Source organism: Prinia subflava, chromosome 17, assembly GCF_021018805.1.
Source record: "Prinia subflava isolate CZ2003 ecotype Zambia chromosome 17, Cam_Psub_1.2, whole genome shotgun sequence".
Classification (NCBI taxonomy): Eukaryota; Metazoa; Chordata; class Aves; order Passeriformes; family Cisticolidae; genus Prinia; species Prinia subflava.
Genome location: NC_086263.1, coordinates 2923208 through 2937519, shown reverse-complemented (window position 1 = coordinate 2937519; position 14312 = coordinate 2923208). Strand labels below are relative to the sequence as shown.

Here is a 14312-nt window from a genome sequence, read left to right as displayed (position 1 = left end):
GGATATTTCCAAAGGCTGCAATGAAAGACTTGTGAATGGAGCCCCCCCGGATGAGATCAAAGCCCAGGGCTGGGACGCCAGGGTGTGCCGGAGGAGGGGGCGAGGGCCAGCGGCGCCGCAGGATGCTGGGGGGAGCCTTCCTCCCCTGCTGCTGCTGCCCTCCATGTTTCCCAGTGTCGCTGCCGCCGCTGCCTGACCCATCTTGCAATGGAGACCAGGGACAGCGGCCAGATCCCAACGGCTGGAACCGAGACAAGCAAACTCCGTTGGCTCGCAGTTCAGCAACTCTCCCAAAATTCATGGTTGAGAAAGGAGCTTATTCCGTCCGGGACCTCTCCAGACACCTCGAATTGCAGATGAGCGGGTGGCTTCCCCACCGCTGGAGCCCACTCCTTGGGTCTCTTCTCTCCTCGCACCGCGGCATCGCCAGCCTGGTGAGCCACCAGCAGAAGGGCCGAGGACAAAGGCAGGAGGACAGAAGTTGTGCCACTTTCCCTTCCCGCCGCCTCCCTTCAAACGCGGGCTGCTTTCTTCTGCTCAGTGATAAATTTGGCTCGGGGCGGCGTTCCCACCACCGGCACCACCGGCAGCCGGGCGCCCCATCAGCGGCACGGAGAGCAAACTCACAGATGGTAAAATAAGAGAGTCGTGTAGGGTTCAAAGAGACCTTCTATGTCAATTGTTATATTATTAGGTAAACTCCAAGAAGAAAATCTTTTAATCCACTGTGGCTAATCCAGTCCACTTTTGTTGGCCAGGACATATTCAGCATCAACAAAAGGCTCTGGCCGACGGACACCGGCATACATAATGTATTGATAACTGCGGGAGCCGGCTCGGCGGCAGAAAGAGACACTGCCCGGGCCGGCAGCGGGGGCCAGCGGGAGGATTTGCCCGACTTTTATCAGTTTTATTTTCATTTCAAAGAGTGCGGCTGATATTTGCACTGTGCTGCTTACCAGGGGAGCACAAAGAGGGCAGGGATGTTCCCAGCTCCGGACGGCCCTGAAACCTCTCCGGGATCCTGCCAGGACCTCAGTGGGACCCTCGCCCCTCACTGCCTCCCCAGGGCGGTGGTAGCACAGAGGGCTGCAAGGCCAGGTTGGTTCCGGGCCTGGTTTTGGGGTGCTGGTTCCCACAGGGAGCTGGCAGCTGGGGTGGTTCCCCTAAAATTAGCCCTGACCTGGGATTTACCCTGGGATGGTGCTGCTGCCCTGGGATGGAGGAATCACCTTCCTCTAAGGACATGGGATTCAACTGATGTGGGAATAGAAGTGTCCATGCTGTGAAGAGTGGGCACCACTGGGGAGGAGAAGTGGAGATCACACCTGGAGTCACCTTGTCTTCCCAACCTGGAGTCACCTTGTCTTCCCAACCCGGCAGAGCAGAGACCAGAGCCGAGGAACACGGAAAGGAAATAAAACCAGCGACAGCGAAGGGCAGGTGGGACACAAGTGGGGACCACGTGGCCACAGCCTGGCTGATGTGGGTGTTTGGGCAGGAGGAGGTGGGAGCTGTGGGAATGAGCTGAGACGGGTTGAGGTGGGAGCTGTGGATGCTGGGGGTGAGCAGAGCACGTCGGCCACCCACCTGCTCCAGGCACTGGGTATGGCCTGTCCTGAGCAATTGGCTCCCCTGGGTGAGGGCCCACACCTGGTGCACAGCAGGGCAGGAGGGCAGGGATGGCCAGGCTGGGCCCACAGTGACTGAAAACAGCCCTGAACTACATGGCTGGACAGGCACTGGTGGCCATGGGGTGAGGATGGGGCTGGGCCAGCAGGGAACTCTGCACAGCAAGGCACTGGGGTCCCCGGCGGGTGTGACCTCACTCAGGAGCCCATGGCGCTCCCAGGATGCCACTGAGTCCAAAATGTTCTTATTCCTGCTGTGGGTAGCTCAGTACCACCCGAGGCCAGGCTTGTGTAGCCATGGAGACCCTCAGTAAGAACATGGAAAGGAAACAGCAATGGAGAAACCAAAAGGACTCACTTCAAAGAGCCCAGAGGGCTTGCCCAGGGTTTCGTCCTCATGACAAGGGACAGCAGAGGAGTCCCTGTCCTGAGGATGGGGGCTCACGACACCCCCAGATGCTCTCTGAGGTGGGCACAGACATTCATCCATTGGGACAGTGCTTACAAGGCACTGACAGGCACAAGTGACCCAGGGAGGAAACAGCCTCACAAGGATTTGGTTGTTACTGCAAGCCCCAGGTCAAGCTGTTCTGCTCTCACAGATACTGGGAATCCTCCAGAGCTACAGTCCCCCTCCAGTGGGGTTAAAATGGCCAATGCCAGAAGCTTCTGTAGGGAATGGATGCACAAACAGTGATTAAGCAGAAAGCTGTGAGTCACCAGCCCTGGACAGCCCATCCTGAGATCCATCGGGGGATCCAAGGGACAGGAGTCAGAGATGTGGATGCTGCCCTGAAGCAGAGGCTCTTTGGAAGGCTGAAGCACAGTGAGGGCTCACTGAGCCTCACTGCCCAACCCACACAGTTGCTCTGATCATCACCAAGGCATTCCCAAAACTCCCAGCTGTTCCACATGGTCCATCCAGAGGCCTGCCCAGCACAGAAGCTGCCAGGCCACACTGACACATGAGGAGCACAAACCGCCTGGGAGACAGAGGATGAGAATTCAGGCTGAATCATTCATTTCCATCAGGCAGAATTTTCATGGCAGGGGTCTCTGCACAGCTGCTGAATGCAAGACTAAGATAAATAGGCTGAGCTAAAGATGTTTGGAGACCTGAAAATGCCCCTCTGTTGGGAAGAGGGAGACATGGGCCTCCTGGGCAGACACCTCTGCTCCATGTCCCACTGCAGGCCAAAGCTCAGGTGGGCTGGGATGACTTCTGGCACTGACTGGTGTCTGACTCGTGGGACATTGCCCACAGGATGGTCACCCAAGACCATGGGCACTCACCTCACAGCCCCAGGAGAGTCACAGAAGTGGGAAGAGGAACCAAAGTCCTTGTCCAGCTCCTCTGTGACACGTGTTCTCCATGACAGGGCCTGGGGAAGATGCTGCCAATAAGAAGAGTCTGAGTCCAAGGTCTGGACAAGATTTGGAGTTGAACATTTGCTTCCAGATGTGTTTTCTCCTGTTTTGAGCCTCTGTAACTAAAGAATCAGGATGAATTACAATACAAGGTTGGATTTGCTCACATTTGCCAGCCATGGGTTCTCTGGAGGCTGGTCACAGTGCCAGGCAGCATGTGTCCATGGAAGGATTTCTGACAGGAGATGCACTGGTAAGAGAATGCCCAGCAGGACAGTCAAAGTGGGAATCTATTCTCTGGGAGAACACCAGGAGAGCCCTGAGGTGAGATGGCCAAGGCTGCGGGGTCTGGCTGCTGTCAGCTCCAACTGTGGGAGAGAGGAGCTGCCCAGGCTGAGGGACACAGCATGAGCACCAGGGGTGTGAGATGCTTGGACACACCATGGTTGGACACCAGAGGGTGTCTGCAGCCCTGCAGAGCAAGGGAGTGGCAGGAGCCTCCGTGTCCTGATGGGGACAGGGGACAAAGGGCTGGGAAGCAGCTTGTATGGAAGACAGCCCAAGGCTTGGCCTCTGGAGGAGATGAGGCACTCAAAGCTGCCTGCCTTGATCTCCAAGGAGCAGTTCTTGTAATCTCTTCCCCAGGGAAGTGGAATGCCATGGGATGTTCATGATCACAGTATCATGACCCCCCCCTGCTCTCAGACATTCTCTCCTGGAGAGGACTTGGCTCTGCTGTGCTTCACCTGCCTGGCACAGGGAGGGGAGATTTGAGGAGAGGCAGCCAGGCAGAGAGTTGCCAAGTGGTGAGCATGGGTGACAGGCTCAGAAGCGCTGGCAGAAGGGGACAGGGAATCCCATGGCTGACATCCAGTGCCTGTTTGCCTTGGCTGTAGAGCAGGTCTTGATCCCTCCAAATACAGAGATGCCCCACCTCTCTAAGCTTCCTCCCACAATAAATGATTCTGTCAGCAATTTCTCCAGTTTTCTGTCAGGATGAGACCAACACTTTCCATATCTGCTCACCTCATGTGGGAAAGCCTTGAGATGAGTCAATGCCAAGAAGACCTGGGCTGGACTTGTGCTAGGGCAGTTAAAGCAGCAGAAGAGTTTGGAGACTCTTTCCTAAGCGTGTGGATAAATGGCACCCCCAGCTCATCAGCCAGGACTGTTCCCTGCAGGAGGAAGCAGATCAGCCCCAGGCACTGCTGGGCTGTGTACAGCGTTTTGGCCGGTCAGGACCTCAGTGGTCAGGACCTGGTGTCCATCAGGGCTGAGCCTTTCCTGGCACTGTCCCACTCATTCCCAGCATGGAGGAGGAACCCTCCAGGGAAACCTCCAGGGACCCTCGGGCCGGTCCCTGGGGGTGGAGGGGCTCCAGGATCTGCCTGTGCTGAGCCCTGGCCACCCTCCCTGGGTGCTGCTGACACACCAGTGCGGGGCTCCCATCTCTCAGCTCAGCCAGCAGGGGTGGCCCTTGCTGAGGAGGTGGCACAGGAGGGTTGCTCTGAGGAAGGGCCACCTCAGAGGGAAGGTGGGCAAGGAGGGCAACCCCACCTGCAGCTGGGGATTTTCAAGGGGCTGGTGGGCAGCAGGAGGTTGGGAAAGGGGTGATGGAGGCTGGAGTCTGGGTGTGGGTAGAGAGAGATCCCAGAGGGTCTGTGGCTGTCCTGCCAGACAGCTGAAAGGGCACAGGCTCCCAGAAGTGTCCTGCCAGGACTGGGGGTGCTCCAGCTGGGGCTGGGCTGTGCCCCTGGCCTGGAATCCACCTGGTCCTGCAGCACACACAGTGTGTTGTGCCACAGATGGGCCCAGACTGTGACCTCCTGCCAGCTGGCAGTCAGCTGCCAGTGGCAATGAGATTGTGGCTGCTGGGCTGCCTGGGCACCCAGAGCCAACATTTCCCCAGGGCACTGGAACACTCAGAGGAGCATTTGGGGCATGTAATGCCCTGCCTGAGGAGCTCGAGGCTGAGAAAATCCCTCTGCAGGAGAATTAAGGAGTGGAAATGCTGTGGGCCATTCCTCAGCAGGGCCTGATGTGATCACAGGGACCCTTTGCCCAGGGCTGGCTGGGGTTTGGACCTCAGCAAACCAGCCACAGCCTCAGCTGCTGTTGTCACCTCATGAGCTCAGAGCTGTCCTGGTGAAGGACAACGGTGAGTTGGGACCTAAACTGTACCTGTCAGGCACAGTGCAGAGGTAAAATTATTTCTAGAGCTTGCCCTGGATGCATGAGCGTTTCTGGGATGTCCTCACAAGCTTCCCTGCACACAGCAAAGCCGACCATAAACCCGTGGGCCACTAGGTGGACTCACAACAAACCAAAACTGCGGGATGGAGAGCCCCTGACCGTCTGCCTCATCTCCGGGGAGAGCCTCGCCAAAGCAGAGGCGCCGACAGCGAGAGTCTCGGGGGGGAACAGAGAAACAGCAGTGTGTGTCTAGCTGGCCACTGCCCGGTCACCAGAGGTGGAAAAACAGCCACAACATGGTCACCAGGCATTACTTGTAGCAAAAATTTTGCCAGCTCCCTGGGAGAGCTGACTCTCCAGGAGGAGTGAGCCAGGACTGTGAACCAGCTCTCCAGACTGCTCTGCTGATGGAGATCAGATCCAAAGGGGCACACTGGAAATCCTGGGGCTGCAGGACAGACATAGAGGCACCACCGACCACTGAGCTGAGCTGGTGATCACAGAAAAGCCAGAAGATCTTGCCCAGCATCACAAAACAGCCAATATTTCTGCACTGACCAGCCTTCCCTCACCTTCCAGCAGCCCAGGTCACAGGCACTGATGGCTGGGTAAAGGAAGCCCATCGTTCCCGGCAGAATCAAGCAGGATGAATTATCACAGGCTGCTCTGGGATAACCCTGCTGCAGGAACCAGCTGTTTCCATGCAGCTGTTCCTTGTGTTCCTCTCCTCCCATCCCACCGTGGGGACACTGGAGCAGAGGGCAAGCGATGGCCTGGGCAGGTGGGTGGGCCCTGGCTCTGCAGTGGGGCTTGGGAACCAGGGACAGTCCCCTGACACTGGTGCTCCCTCCTGCCTCAGCTCTGTAAGCTGGGACCATTTCAGCAGGGATAACCACTCCAGAGGCCCCGTGCTCAAGACAGAGCACACCCTGCTCCAGACATCTCCTTTTCACAGAGGCAAGATGTGAAGTGTGTCCTTCAGGACCATGGGAACAGGTTCCACTGCTGTGGGTGGGGAGCACAGGGTGTCCCTGCCTGGCCCAGCTCCCCAGAAACATCTCCTGGTTGGGTGGTCCCGGCAGGGATGAGCTGACATCTCTTCTCTCTGCAGAGCGGCACTTACGGGATGTGTGTGGACAGAATCCCACCCCTGGCACCCCGAGAGGAGCAGCGAGCCTGGTGGTCTGGAGCATGGAGAGGCAGGAGCACAGGGCACAGGCCCAGGCTGGACCCCAAAGGTGGGTGCAGGAAGGTGTGTGGGGTGTCCCTGGGGGGTGCTCACCTTCACTGGCTGGGGATGAAGAGCACTGGGAATTGGTGGTGCTGGCTGAGCTCCTGTGCCATTGCTTTTGGCAGAGAAGGTTGATCAAAGCCAGGGCAGCTGTAGGGTCTGGGATGTGGCAGTGTCTCAGATCTAGCAGGGTCTGTGAGGGTCTCTTTGCTCTGCCAGATATGGGAACCTTTCCCCAAAAGCAGCACAGAGGCCACATGGGGAGGGCTGGGGGACACACCAAGGGCTGGCACCCCTATCAGTTCAGACACTGCTATGCCACAGCCCTGAGCTGGGATGGGAGCCAGGGCTTATCTGGGGTGGGACAGGAGTGAGAAGAGAAGCCCATGTGAACAAACTGGGCTTTGCCCAGCCAGGGCAGAGGAACAGTAGCTGACATGGTTCTTGCTGTTCCTGGGGTTATGAGTGGTGCAAACCAAGCAGAGGAGAGTGGCCATGAGCTGCTGTGACTCTCCCTGGGCTGGTTGGAATGGAGGAGAAGGAGTATGGGGAAAGCCTTGACCAAAACTCCAGTCCTGAGCCCAAAACATGAGGCTAGAGGTGGCTGACTGCCAGAAAGGAGCTGGGGTGGTCTGAGGGCTGGTGATAGGAGGGTAACAGAAGTGTGGGAAGACAAATAAAACTCCATGTCAAGCTCCTCTGAGAGTGCTGGGTGAGCAGCGCATCCAGAGCAGCCTCCCAAGACATGAGCATGTCTGTGATCTTTTTGGGGGAAACATCAGGTTTGGGGGCTTTGTAATCCAGGGGGAAGGGAAGAGCAGAGCTGGGGGAAAGAGGCTGATGTCAGGGCAGGCATAAAGAGAAACACGTGGAGATGAAGGCAGAGCAAAGCCCTGGGAGAACAGGCGAGGGTGCTGGGACACTGCAGGGGCTCAGGGTCACGTAGTGGGGCTTCCATCTGCCATTTGGGCATCTGCACCACCATGGGCAAGCACTGGCAGCTGCAAAACCCACTTCAGACAGCTGCCTTAGCTGGTCCAGGCCCTCCTCCCACTACACCTCGGGAAGAAAGTCACCCTGGCTACAGTTTTTGTTACTTTTGATGTGAGCAGTAAAGCTTGCAGTAAAGCTTTTGCCCCATCCACCTGCTCCAGGCCTGTACCCCAACATAAACAGGGGATTTGCAAGCAAGCACCCATGTGGGAACAGGAGTGAACAGGAAAATGGGATGATTTTTCTGGAGGGGAAGGATCTGAGTGCCCAGAGCAGCCAAACCCTGCAACCTTCCCACTGCCTGGAACAGGCTCCACCATGGGCTTTATGAAAGAGCAGGATCTGAGTGAAAAGGCATACACTTGGTGTCCAAACAGGGCTTCATCCTTTTTACCCAGCATTAGAAGCAACGCCTTTGCCTCCTTTAGCTGGGGAATCCAAAGAAGGAGGCACACCCAGGCTGCCTGTGGGCCCTGCACCCGCAGCTCCATGGAGGCTTTGGCAGGCTGACGTGGCCAGGGTGGGCAGATATCCTTAGACCCTGCAAGAAGGAATGCTGTGGTGGTTGAAATCAGCATCCCTCACTTCCACTCTTGCCCCCAGCCCTGGCACAGCTGTCTATGGGCATCCTCACTGCCCACACTGAGATCTGCTCCATGCATCCCTCCCAGTGAGGCAGGCACTCTCACCCAGCCCCCAGCCCTACCCATGGCCACTTCCCTGCTTTGTTCTCCTGCCAGCCCTGTGGCTCTGCTTGCTTGTCCCCTCAGTGGCAGTGCCACTGGGCTGTTGGTGCCTCATCCCAGGCAGGCTCTTTGGGATGCTCTGGGTACCTGTGCCACAACACCAATACTTTTATCTTTAATGGTAATACATTTTCTTCCTCCTGTTCTGTAAGCATCATCTTGTCAGTGCTCCAAGAGAGCTCTCAGCCCCCTCTTGCACCCCAGGACATTATCTTCTTGGCATAACTTTTTCTTAAATCATTAAATCTTTAAATCATTATTTTCTTCGGCCATCACTGATCGTGTAGTCAAACCCCAGGTCCTGCCTCAGCACTGAGGGTGCTGCAGGCCCGAGGTGGGGGGCAGCACATCCCTGTGAGCGAGCCACCCTTTGCCTCTGTCAGTGATCAGTGTAGGACCTCATTTCCCAGAGAATTTCTATCTATCGCCCCGTTCCAAAAACGTTTTCGAATAAAAACACCGAAGTTCGGCATCGCTTATGACCGCGCAGGAGCCTTTTAAATGGCAGCCGGAGGTTGAACAGCACCATCTAGTGCGCTCCCTCCCGAGCCCGCCCGCGCCGGGGGACGCGGGGCCCGGCCGCGCTCCCCGCCGCTGCCCGGAGCTGCAGCCCGCCAGCCTCCCGCAGCACCGGGCAGGCTCCGAGAGAGCCAGTGAGCCTGCACAGAGGAGAATCCATTCGGGAGGGCTCTGGTCGGTGCTGAAGCTGATCCAAGCTGTTTCAGGCTCTGCGGATGGGATGCTGGAGAGCTTGCGGGTCCAAGTTCCTCGGCAGGAGGGGAGGGTGCTACAGAACACATCCCTTTGCAAGGAGGCTCTGGAATTGCACTGCACCAGTGCTGCCTGCATGCAGCACAGACTCTTCAGACCAAAGGCTGAGAGCAGTTCCTTCTCTCCAGTGTTTGCTGTTTGTTTCTCCCAGGCAGAAAGGAATGTGTGTGTTGGGAGCTGGGAAGTGTCCAGCACCCCAGGTTCACACGGGGCCAGCCTCAGTGGCAGGGTGACACCAGGGGTGCACCAAAACACCACTGCAATCTCGGTAGTGGCAGTTTTGGTGTAAGAGTGATATTTGGGATAAAAAGCAGAGCTTCACGATCAGCTGATGAAGAAGGGGAATAAACCAGGTTTGGTTCATGGGCCTCAAAGACCTTGCAGTCTGATTCCTCCAGCACACAGCCAAGAATACTCAGTGTGGTTTATCACCTGTTTGATGTCCTTAGATAAATCTGGAAATAAGTGATTTTGGCCCCTGGTAGAGTGCAGGGATAAGTCTCCTTGTCGTGAGCCATCTGAGGGGTAAAAGGCAGGGAAGGGGCTCCAGAGGGAGCCCATGGCTCTCTCAGCCCCAAGCATCCCTGCTAGAGGACCAGAAAATAATGAGGCACCATGAGGGCTCGGCATCAGCCTGTGGGAATTTGCTTCTTCTGGCCTAGGAAGAGGCTGTGCCTGGCTGCCTTTGCTGGAGCAGGGCAGTGCTGGCCCTGCTTTCCCTGGGAGCATGCACAGAGTGATCCTGTACTGCTGGAAGGGACATGGAGGCCCCCTGGCTCTCTGTGTGCCTGGGGACTGGTCCTCGCTCGGGGCTGTGTCCCTTGAGCTGGGGGAATGTGCCAGGAGCTGGTGGGAGCAAGATGAGCCTCCAGCACTTCTCCCCCTCCCCAGGTCCAGCCCAACCCGAGGAGCAGTAAGGAAGGTCAGGGAAGGATGGCAGCATGAGGGAGGGCATGTCAAGCCCCAGCACCTCAACCACCTGCATCCTGCTGCACCCAGACTCATTACCCACCACCTCGCCCTTGCCACGGGGAAATCTTGCTGTGGTTTCTCAAACGAACTCAGTTCAAGCCATGAATCTTGCTGGGCCTTTCTCTGGGAGATGAAAAGCTCTTTAACACCTGATCGTCTCTCACCCATGGAGTGGCTGAAGTGCTATAATGGAGGTGTCTCTGGGGCTCTTTAAACTTGCTGGAGAGGCTGCAGGCCTCAGCTACCCCCCTGCAAAGCAGGGCTCACTTTTAACTCCCCTCCACCTTCTCACGATTTCTCAGCATCCTTTCCAAAACACAGATGCTGGAACCCCTCTGCTGTAGCACCCAGCCCTGTCCCAGCTGGACATGGGGACCCTGCTGCTCCCACATTATCCCTCCTGCCTCCCAAACTCCCAGCAATCTGTCCTTGCCAGATCCCAGGTTTCCAGCAGAAGGGGCCTGTGTTCAGTGGACAGACCCTTTCACAGCTGCTGGCATTCAAGCACGTTTTATTTGCCAGGGACTCGGCGTGTGAAGTTTTCTACGGCTGTCTTGACCTCGTCCACGTCTCCTGCCCCTCTCATTTCCCTCGTCCCGGCGTTTTTCTCAGCAGGGCTTTTTAATCTATTTCTAGACCATTGATGGAAATACTGAATAGCACTGGGCTTCCCATCCGAGCCCGGACACCCACTGAGCGCGCTCCCATTCTGCAGGGATTCCCCATTGATGGCTGTCGGTTTGCCAGCTCCCAGCCCCTTTAAGGTGTCCCTCTTGATGTTGTATTGTGCTAATTTTTAATCAGAATAGTATATGGATTAAGTCACATGCCTGAACAGAGCCCAGGTCTATTATTTCTATGCCGCAACCTTTATCAGCCAAACTTGTAATCTCTTCAAAGGATGACATCAGAGTTTGACAAGAGCTATTTTCTGGAAACTAGGCTGATTGCATTAATTATATTCCCATCCTTTAATTCTTTACCGGCTGAATCCCACATCAGCTTTTCTATTATTACGCCTGAGATCAGTATTGCACTGCTATGCGTAAATCAGCTCCAAGCATCGTTCACATGAGTGCAAGGAGCCACATCATCCTGGTGGTAGGGGATATTTGGGATAAAAAGCATCATCACCCTCTGTGGTGGGGTGGGGAGTGTCACTGCCCACAGTGGATGTTTGGGAGTTTCACAAAGCTGGAAAAAAATCTTGCATTTTGGAAAGTGTTCCCTAAATGCATTGAGGCAGGCAACTGTGGTAGTATAGTCGCACAAGAAAGCAGAAATGGTCCCTATTGGAAACCATTCTGAGTTATTTCTGATTTTCAGAGGATTGTCTCGTGGCTTTGTTTGCATGTTCAGCTTTTGGGATGGTATCTAGGGTCTGCCTGGCTCGGAGTCCATCACTGCTTTCCAGGGAAGATGCACACTTTTGCCCTTCCCTGTCACGCTACTCTCATTTGATCTCTGCATCTGGCAATCCACTTCTTCTCCCTTCAGCATCCCCCACCACTGCAGCCTCAGCGCTGGTGCACCCTGCTCCCCATGACCCATCGTCCCCGATTTGGGGAGCCTCCGGGTGGTGTGAGCGCTCCAGTCCGTGCAGTGCCACCTCTCGGACAGTCCCTGATTTCTCCCGCCGCAGTTGCCCAGCTCTGGGAAGCAGCACACACACTGCAGGTTCCAAACCAGCTCTGGGTGTTGTTAGAGCCGAGAGTGGCTGGTGGAATTGTGCCCCTACATCCCCAGGCCGGTGGTGCGTGGTCCAAACTGTACAAAACTCAGGCGTGTCGTGGTGTTCAACACGGACAGAGCCGTGGGGGCTGGTGGTGTTTGAGGGCTGATGCCTTTCCTGGGCAGAGCCCTTCGACTCTGGAGGTGTCCGAGGTTTCTCCGGGGCCGCCTCTGCCCAGGATGCTCACGGCCTTCCCTCACCCAGGGCCGGACGAGGCCCCGGAGCCACGCAGCCCTTGAGGTGCCCGTCCAGCCCGGGCTCTGCGGGAAGCCCAGCCCGAAGCCTCGGCCGTGTGCCGGAGCTGTCCGGGGAGCCCAGCCCGTACACCTGGCAATGTGCTGCGGCTCCGGGGGCTCGAAGCCTCCCCGGCCGGGTCCCCGGTGCTGCCCCGGGCCGGCCCTGCGGCGGGCGCGGGCCCTGCGGCCGCCCCGGGCCCCGCGTGCGGCCGCGCCGCCTCCCCGGGCCGGGCCGGGCCCGCTCCGCCCCGCTCGGGCTGCCGGGCCCGCAGTACCGGGCGGGGGCGCGGGGGGCGCGGCTGAGCCGCCGTGCCGGGCTGGGAGGCAGCGGCGCAGGCGGAGCGGAGCGGAGCGGGGCTCGGCTCGCTGCTGCTGCTGCTGCTCTCGCTCCCCGCCGCCGCCACCCGCCTGCGGCCGCGGCCATGAGCGTCCCGGGCCGCCCGCTTTGTGCCGCCGCCGCCCCTCCGGGCCGCCGCCGCCGCTGAGCCGCATGGGCCGGGCCCCGCGCCGCCCCGGGCCGCCGCCGCCGCTCCGCGCGGGTGAGTGAGGCGGCCCCGGCCCAGGCCCTGCGCTGAGGCCGCGCCGAGGCCGCCGCGGGCGGGAGCGCGGGGCCGCGCCGGGGCCGCCGAGCCGGGCTAGGCCGTCCCGGGCGCGGGGGGAGGCCGGGCGGGCCGGGAGGGCGAGCGGGGCCGGGGGCGGCGGCGGGGGGGCGGCGCGGGCCGGGTCCCGCGAAGTTGCCCGGGGGGCGGCGGGGGCCCCGCGCGGCGCCTGTCAGCGGCGGGGCCGCCCCGGAGCCCGCCCGGCCCCGCGCGTCCCGCGGGCCGGCCGGGGGTCCCCTCCGGAGCCGGGCGGGCGGCTCGGCCGGGCGCCTCGCGTGTCCTCCGGGAGGCACTCCGGGGCTGCCCCGGCCGGGGCGAGGAGCCAGCGCCGCTCCGCCGCAACAATGCCCGGCGTGGCTGTGGGGCTGCGGTGCCGCTGCCCCGGGGGTCCCCTTCGCCCGGCCGGGGGTCACCGGGGACCTGCACCGCAAACGGAGGGGGGGCGAGTCCTGCGCTCGCTTCCAGAAGCGGGGCAAAAACCACCCAGAACCGCCCCGTGGTGCCAAAGCCCAGCCCCGTCCCGCGGTGCCGGGGCAGGGGCTGCGTGCCGGGGCTCGGGCCCGGTGTGAGTGCGGCGCTGGCTCCCGCCGCTCTCCTCACCGGGCCCCGCCACCCTCGCTGGCCGCCCCTGGGCTCGCTGGGTTGTTTCACGATGGACAGGTGGGCTGTACGGACAGGCACGGCATCGGCGGCCGCTCTTGGTTTAGCCAGGATCAGGAAATGGGGGGGAAGTGGTAATGCATCCCAAAGATGTTGGTTGGTGTGGGGTTTGCTTTGAGAGGGAGGGTGAGCTAAAATGTGTCTTTCCTGGTGTTTTTATATGCAATTGAGTTAATCCAGTGCAAGGAGTAATTTGTGAGGCTGCCGGTGCTCTGCAGTACTTGGGGCTTTAGAGGCTGAGGCTGTTCTGTAACACAAGGCTTTCGCTACTTGCTTTCAATGATGAGGTTGATTTGAGCAGCAGAAGTAGCAACTCAGGGATTGCCCTTTCTTCCTTTCCTGCCTTCCCCATACCTTCCATCCTCCATATTGACTCGTTGCTCTTCTTTAAAAACATTGTACGTGATCAGGTTTCCTTGTCAAGGTGGTTTTCTCATCTTACTTTGATGACCTGAAATTTTCCCAGGCTCGTAGCATGCAATTTTGTTAGCATAAACGAACCTTTTCTCAGCTTGCCTGCAAAAAGCAGTGCTAGAACTGAGCTCCTGTACTAACATGCCCATCTGAAGCAAGAATGCAGTCCAGATGCCCAAAATATTAGGGTCAGCGATGCATCTGGATTCCCCTAGAGCTAGACGAGGCGACGCGGTGTATTTCTGAAATGCAGAGATTTGTGAGGAATGTGGCGCTGGTATGTCACTTGAGCGTAGGAAAGCCACCTGTGTTTGATTAAGGTGCAGCCCTGCTTTCAGGACTAACTGGATGTTCTTTAAAAATAATTTTCACAAGCCCTAAATTCCTGTTTAAGGGTAAGAATTTCCTAGATCCATAGCCAGATAAAAACGTGTTGCCTTAATATCTGGTATATGTCCTGTTCAGGTAGACAGTACAGAAGATGGCATGTGTGTCCTGTGGTACCTGAGTTTGCATCTCTGGGACGTGGGCTGCCACATGCCAGGGTCACGTATAAACCACTGGTGTTGGGAAATTTGCTGGTGTTTTACCGTAGTGTCAGCTGCATCAGTGATGCCAAATTCTGGATGTAAAGTTTTGGGATGTTCTCTAACTGTCATTTTTAGCCTCTGCCTGGTTTGAGCTCGATTCTGTGCTCTCAGAAGTTACCATGCCTTTGATTCTGCTGAAAAAGAGGTGTTAATACAGTAAAGGTGCAGAGCATAAC

At 58.0% G+C, this 14312-nt stretch overlaps 1 protein-coding gene across 1 annotated transcript in view; it reads left to right on the top strand.

Moving 5' to 3' along the window:
• The first annotated feature begins 12207 nt into the window (after positions 1-12207).
• Positions 12208-14312, top strand: part of AXIN1 (axin 1) — a 71417-nt gene continuing 69312 nt past the window's right edge. The window contains exon 1 of the mRNA XM_063414059.1: positions 12208-12412. The gene's annotated coding sequence lies outside the window, so the exon portion shown is untranslated. The remainder of the gene's footprint in view (positions 12413-14312) is intronic.